Consider the following 7,704-nt stretch of genomic DNA (forward strand, 5'->3'; position numbering starts at 1 on the left):
CATTCGGCCTAGCTGATTCGTGGACACGACTCCCAAGGGTCCGATCGGGCCTAATTTTGGATATGTGTCTCGAGGGGATCCCCTCGACCAGGCACAGAAGTCTGGTGGCCCTACGACCTTCTTTAGGGGTCAAACGGTTACAGATGGGACCCCACGTCCACAAAAGTGTTACGCGTTTTGATGGGAGGTGGGACGTCCATATATATAATGGTCAAATGGACAAATACTGGGTTCGTGGGACCCAGGGTGGGGGTCCGCAAGGGGTCCGCAGATGATCCGCAGTCATTGTGTGAATATAATGGTCAAATGGACAAATAATGGGTTCGTGGGACCCGGGTTGGGGGTCCGACCGGGGTCCGCATCGGTTCCGTGGTCATTCTGTAACTTTAAAGGTCAAATGGACAAATATAGGTTTCGTGGGCAAAAAAATCGTCCACCCCCCATTCGGGAAAATGCCACTGTTTTAAACCTGAGGTGTACTGCTCCGTGCGCCACCCTGTGGAGAAGTGCTGAATGGCATTTAGGGGCCTCAAATTTGGGTGGGCTTCCGCGGGGCCCCTCGGGGGTCCAGATCCTCCCGTGCCGGTCAGGGGTCTCCCGTGGGCCGGTGCGGTCCGGCAGACATCGACGCCGCGTCCGTCAAAAATTTTTTGGGGTCAGCGTGCAGGTCCCCTTAACCCATGTACACGAGCCCTCAAACTTATACCTGAATGGACGCTCCAAAAAAAAATGGACTTTATAGAGGAAGTGTTAGGAAGTGTTCAGCCGTCCGATCGCTGGAAGGTACGGCCACGACTACGCCTAATGTTAGAAAGCAAGCCTCCTTGTCTGGTGGTGCCCTGCACAGGCCAAGCTTCAGAAACAAAGTCACGCAGAAAGATGAGGTGGTAAAAAATGTTCAACCTTCCTGTATACTCAATAGCAGATGGTTGCCGTGACCCGGATTCGAACCGGGGTTGCTGCGGCCACAACGCAGAGTACTAACCACTATACGATCACGGCGTGCCACTGTCTAACCCAAGACAACCCCTGGAGCCCGGATACAAGAAGCACCAGCAGCGTGTTTGTCCATCGAAGAGGGACTGGACATTTCGCAAATAAGTGCGAGGACCGTGAAAAATGCATGGATGCTTTGCCTCATGGCCTTCAGCAAACAGCGTAGTTGGCAGGATTCGAACCTGCGCGGGGAGACCCCAATGGATTTCTAGTCCATCGCCTTAACCACTCGGCCACGACTACGGGAGTAGACCAATTTCTGCACAGTTTGTGTCCAACACTGCTGCCTGACCTACTTGCAACCAACCCAGCTCAGTCAGCAAGCGGAGATTGCAAGCTAGCCCTGCAAGCGGGTAAAACAGCGGTCCCACTGAGGAGAAATCAGGCTGCCATGTCTCATCCTATGTAATGGGGTTTTTCAGTACTGGCCCTGGGGACCGAGAGCACTGCACAATTGGGAAGTCTGTCTTATTCTACTCACTCTGTGAGCACTCTTTCCTAAAGGGCTGACCATCAGAATCAGGTGTGCCGAACAAGGGAGATGCACTGATCCCCGGGAGCAGGAAGGAACATTGTTCTAGTACAGAGTCAGCAGAAGAGATGGACCGTAGTAATAGCAAGCTGAGGCCTACAAAAAGAAGACTGACCTTCGCCCAAACAGGGACTTGAATTAAGCAGACCACCTTCTCCTATGTTGTGTGTAACACTGCTGCCTGACCTACTTGCAACCTAGCAAGCGGAGATTGTAAGCTATCCCTGGAAGCGGCTAAAACAACAATCCCACTGAGAAGAAGTGATGGACCGTAGTGATAGCAAGTTGACTCCGCCAAAAGCAGACAGACCTTCGCCCAAACAGGGACTTGAACCCTGGCCCTCAGATTAAAATTCTGATGCTCTACCGACTGAGCTATCCAGGCTTTTGTGGAGCACTGGCTTCTCACCTTTTATAAAGCAGCAGTTTTACAACAAGCTGCCCAGAAGAGATGCAGGTGTCACGAGGATGAAAGCTAGAAGCAGTTATGGCACAGAGAGCGAAGGACCATAGAAGGCACAATTACCATCACAGAAAGCTAAAGCAATACTGCAAAGTCCTCCCGTAGTCGGCAGGGTTCGAACCTGCGCAGGGATACCCCAATAGATTTCAAGTCCATCGCCTTAACCTCTCGGCCTAGCAGGTACGTGGACACGACTCCCAAGGTTCCGATCAGGCCGAATATTGGATATGTGTCTCATGGGGACCCCCTCGAATGGGCATAGAAGTCTGGTGGCCCTACGACCTTCTTTAGGGGTCAAACGGTCCCAGAAGGGACCCCACGTCCACCAAATCGGTACGCGTTTTGATTGGTTGTGGGACGTCCACAGTTCGGAGACGATAGGTCGTAGGGCCCCCAGATTTGAGATTCTGGCATCTCATTTAAATTGCCATATACCGCATAATGGTTCGAAGGGATTGTACTGTCAATTTGGATCCATTTTCTCCTTTAGAAAACTGGCCAACGGGACGAGTCGGCTTACCCCCCTTTTCCGTAGGGAATCCGCAGTAAACCAAGTATTGACACCTCTAGGGGGTGATGTTGACCACCAGGAGTTCGAACCTGTGCGGGGATACCCCAATAGATTTCAAGTCCATCGCCTTAACCTCTCGGCCTAGCAGGTACGTGGACACGACTCCCAAGGGTCCGATCAGGCCGAATATTGGATATGTGTCTCGAGGGCATCCCCTCGACCGGGCACAGAAGTCTGGTGGCCCTACGACCTTCTTTAGGGGTCAAACGGTCACAGAAGGGACCCCACGTCCACAAAAGCGGTACGCGTTTTGATGGGAGGTGGGACGTCCACTGTTCAGAGACGATAAGTCATAGGACCCCCAGATTTGAGATTCTGGCATCTCAGGGACCCCTCAACCAGGGCCCCGAGACACGTAGTCGTAGGACCCAAGGAAAAAAAGTGCATTGCGCTAGGTCCTCGCGCTTTTGACAGCACGTTCTAGGGGCCCTCAGGAGCCACCGTTCCAAATTTCGGGCCCCTAGGACGTTTCTAAAAAAATCCCACCTGCCATTTACTTGAATGTGTTCGGCCTAGCGGTTTCGTGGACACGGCTCGCCGGGGTCCGATCGGGCCGAATTTTGGATATGTGTCTCATGGGGCCCCCTCGAACAGGCATAGAAGTCTGGTGACCCTATGACCTTATTTAGGGGTCAAAGGGTCAAAAAAGGGAGCGCTTGTCCACCAAACCGGTAAGCGTTTACATTGGAGATGTATCAAGTTAAATAGACTTGCTTTTTGATAATCTGCAAGTGGACACATATGCCGTCAAATAAATTGAGGGTGGACATGCACCATATGTGGTGAAATTGACCAAAATCCAACATTTTTTCTATGGAAATTCTACATTATTATGGGATAGATCTTACATTAAAGGACTCTGCTGAGATGTCTGAGTACACTGCAGGTATTTTGATCAACACTATTGCATGTATTTAATTAAATCAAATTGAATAGAATTGCTATTTGTTAAACCTCAGGTGGACACATATCCCACTTGCCATTTATTCATATTGGATGGACACCAGTTTTTGGGGCACCGTATCTCCGCCTCCCGGGGGTTCAGGGACTTGGGGCCGGTAACATCGGATAGAGGTCCCCATGGTCTAATTTTGACCAGAGTTTGGTGTTTTTCCCCCCCCTTTTTTGAGTGAGTTATGGCCGGTCAAATTTTGGGACTTTTTGCATTTGGGGGTCCGTATCTCTCCGTATCTCTTCAGAGAGGGCCCTTCGAGTGCTATCAAGTCACCCAGTTTCAATTTGCTGGGTCTCTTCCTTCCATTTGACTATCAAAAATGTGGAGGGCCATAACTCCGCCCCCTGAGGATTTATGGATGGGGGCCCATTGGTGTTCGGTGGGCCTTCTGTAGGTCTTACTCTGACCCGAGTTTGGTGCAGTTTGGCCCCGTTTTGGCGGAGTTACAGCTTGGCAGAGTGTGTTACATTTTGGTTAATATTCACCACATGTGGTGACATTAACCACAATCCAAATATTTTTATATGCATATTTCTACAGTGTTATTGGATAAAACTTACAATAATGGATTCCTGGGAGCTTGCAGAGTACAGCTGATGAGACTTCAACCACAATATTGCCAAAATTTATCTGTCCACGGAACCATTAGGAAGAGCGTGCTGAATAAATGGCAAATGGGAGGTTTTTTCAAAAAAAAATTCCATTTACAATTTATTCAGCGGGACCTCCATAATGCTCCCGTGGACATTCATTTTTATGCAAATTCTACAGTATATTCTGATAAAACTTACATGAATGGATTCCTCTGAGTGTCCTGAGTACAGTACAGGTGTTTTCATTAACCATATTGCAAATTTACCTCCTGACCACCATGAAAACAGATCCCGATGCAGTGTTATTTTCTGCTAAAAGGTTGCAAGCTATAGCAGTTTTAACACATGGCCAGTCTTCATTATTACGTGATAAAACTTACATGAATGGGTTCCCCTTGGTGTCCTGAGTACATTACAGGTATTTTCATTAACAATAACACACATTTGAAATAAATACAGTTAAATACAGTTGCTATTTAATGAACAGTGAGATACGCACCACATGTGGTGCACATGTGTGCCAAAATTCAACGCTCATTTTTGAATGGATTCCTCTTCCACCCCCCTCGAGCTGCCTTCTCTAGCCGGGGAGGGTGCACCCTGGCCGGCATGGATGAGTACTTGCGAGGGGGTGGATGGTACTATTTTTTGCTAATATCTCCGCGAAGCAGTGGACTTCGGGGCTGAAATTCAGGGGATCCCTAGAGGGTCGAGGGGCCAACCGTATGCGACCACCCACGAGTTCCTGGGTCGTCCGGTTCCTGAGTTTTAATGGTTCAAATTCCACATTTTGGGGGGCCTTAACTCCGACCCCCGGGGTCATAGGGACATGGTGCAGGTGTCGAAGGATAGACGGCCCCATGGTCTGACTTTGATCCGATTTTGGTGCAGTTTGGCCCCGTTTTGGCGGAGTTACAGCCTGACATATATACATATTTCTACAGTATTAGGGGACAAAACTTACAGAAATGGGTTCCTTGGAGTACAGCAGATGAGACTTCAACCACGAAATCGCTAAAATGTATCTGTCCATGGAACCATTAGGAAGGACGTGCTGAATAAATGGCAAATGGGAGGTTTTTTCAAAAAAAAATTCCATTTACAATTTATTCAGCGGGACCTCCATAATGCTCCCGTGGACATTCATTTTTATGCAAATTCTACAGTATATTCTGATAAAACTTACATGAATGGAGTCTGCTGAGCGTGCTGTGTACAGTAGAGGTGTTTCCATTAAAAATATTGCACTCATTTGAAATGAATCAAGTTAAATAGACTTGCTATTTGATAATCTGCAAGTGGACACATATGCCATCAAATAAATTGAGGGTGGACATGCACCATATGTGATGAAATTAAATCCAACATTTTTTCTATGGAAATTCTACATTATTATGGGATAGATCTTACATTAATTGACTCTGCTGAGATGTCTGAGTACACTGCACGCGTTTTGATCAACAATATTGCCTATATTTAATTAAATCAATTTCAATAGAATTGCTATAAATAGCAATTCTATTAAAATTGATTTAATAGAAAGCTGCAAGCTCCAAGGAACCCATTTTTGTAAGTTTTGTCCCATAATACTGTAGAAATATGTATATATGTCAGGCTGTAACTCCGCCAAAACGGGGCCAAACTGCACCAAAATCGGATTAAAGTCAGACCATGGGGCCGTCTATCCTACGACACCTGCACCATGTCCCTATGACCCCGGGGGTCGGAGTTACGCCCCCCCAAAATGTGGAATTTGAACCATTAAAACTCAGGAACCGGACGACCCAGGAACTCGTGGGTGGTTGCATACGGTTGGCCCCTCGACCCTCTAGGGATCCCCTGAATTTCAGCCCCGAAGTCCACTGCTTCGCGGAGATATTAGCAATAAATAGTACCATCCACCCCCTCGCAAGTACTCATCCATGCCGGCCAGGGTGCACCCTCCCCGGTTAGAGAAGGCAGCTCGAGGGGGGTGGAAGTCGGAAGAAAAATCTTAGGATGAGGCCTAGAGAAAACACCTGTACTGTACTCAGCACACTAAGAGGAATCCATTCATGTAAGTTTTATCACATAATAGTGTAGAATTTGCATAAAAATGAGCGTTGAATTTTGGCACACATGTGCATCACATGTGGTGCGTATCTCACTGTGTTAAAACTGTTATAGCTTGCAACCTTTTAGCAGAAAATAACACTGCATCGGGATCTGTTTTCATGGTGGTCAGGAGGTAAATTTGCAATATGGTTAATGAAAACACCTGTACTGTACTCAGGACACTCAGAGGAATCCATTCATGTAAGTTTTATCCAATAATAATGTAAAATATGCATAAAAAAATTATGTCCACAGGAGCACTACGGTGGTCCCGCTGAATAAATTGTAAATGGAAATTTTTTAAAAAAAAAACCTCCCATTTGCCATTTATTCAGCACGCCCTTCCTAATGGTTCCGTGGACAGATAAATTTTAGCTCCCAGGAATCCATTTTTGTAAGTTTTATCCCATAACACTGTAGAAATATGCATAGAAAAAATTTTGGATTTTGGTTAATTTCACCACATGTGAATATTAACCAAAATGTCACACACTTTGCCAAGCTGTAACTCCGCCAAAACGGGGCCAAACTGCACCAAAATCGGGTCAAAGTCAGACCAATGGGACCTCTATCCGACACCACCAGCCACAAGTCCCTGAACCCCCGGGAGGCGGAGATACGGTGCCCCAAATTTGGTGTACATCCAATATGAATAAATGGCAAGTGAGATATGTGTCCACCTGAGGTTTAACCTGTTAGCCAGCACCCCCCATTATGGGACTCACAGCTGAAAGTGCTCTAACTAACTTATAATTGTAATAGTTTCCTACTTCAGTGTGTTACAAACATAATTGTGGTGTCTTTAGAAAGAAGACCCTTTGGGCTTCACTTTTTATCAACCAGATTTGATAATGCTCAAAAATATTAAAAGTTATAGACACTAAAGTGCCTTGAATTTTTTTTACCACTCTTACATATTTTTTTATTTGATATAAAAATACATGAAATAAGTCCTGGAGCAATCTAGAAAAGTAATGGGTTGAAAGCCACATGTCTCATAAGTTTCTATTTCAAATCTGAATAAAATATCATGAAAAATGAGACTCCTGCAAATATTTTTCTGAGACTATGTCTACACCCCCCCCCCCCCCCCCCAAATATAAGAAAATATATTTCCCAATACTGCAAAGCCCTCCCGTAGTCGGCCAGGGTTCGAACCTGTGCTGAGTCCCCAGGGCCAGTACTGAAAAACCCCAATTTCTGCTCAGTTTGTGTCCAACCCCAATGGATTTCAAGTCCATCGCCTTAACCTCTCGGCCACGACTACGCCTAATGTTAGAAAGCAAGCCCCCCTTGTCCGATGGCGCCCTGCACACGCCAAACTTCAGAAACAAAATCACGCAGAGAAAGATGAGGTGGTAAAAAATTTTCAACCTTCCCGTATACTCAACGGCAAAGGGTTGCCGTGAACCGGATTCGAACCGGGGTTGCTGCAGCCACAACGCAGAGTATTAACCACTATACGATCACGGCGTGCCACTAGCTAACCCAAGACAACCC

At 46.7% G+C, this 7,704-nt stretch overlaps 2 non-coding genes across 2 annotated transcripts; both read right to left on the bottom strand.

Moving 5' to 3' along the window:
* Positions 1 to 930: 930 nt before the first annotated feature.
* trnah-gug (transfer RNA histidin (anticodon GUG)) lies at positions 931 to 1,002 on the bottom strand. Its single transcript has one exon. It is a non-coding gene; the product is annotated as a tRNA-His (tRNA).
* Positions 1,003 to 1,157: 155 nt separating this feature from the next.
* On the bottom strand, positions 1,158 to 1,239 carry trnas-aga (transfer RNA serine (anticodon AGA)). Its single transcript has one exon. It is a non-coding gene; the product is annotated as a tRNA-Ser (tRNA).
* Between the last annotated feature and the right edge of the window lie 6,465 nt (positions 1,240 to 7,704).

The sequence above is a fragment of the Carassius carassius genome, chromosome 18, assembly GCF_963082965.1.
Source record: "Carassius carassius chromosome 18, fCarCar2.1, whole genome shotgun sequence".
Taxonomy (NCBI): domain Eukaryota; kingdom Metazoa; phylum Chordata; class Actinopteri; order Cypriniformes; family Cyprinidae; genus Carassius; species Carassius carassius.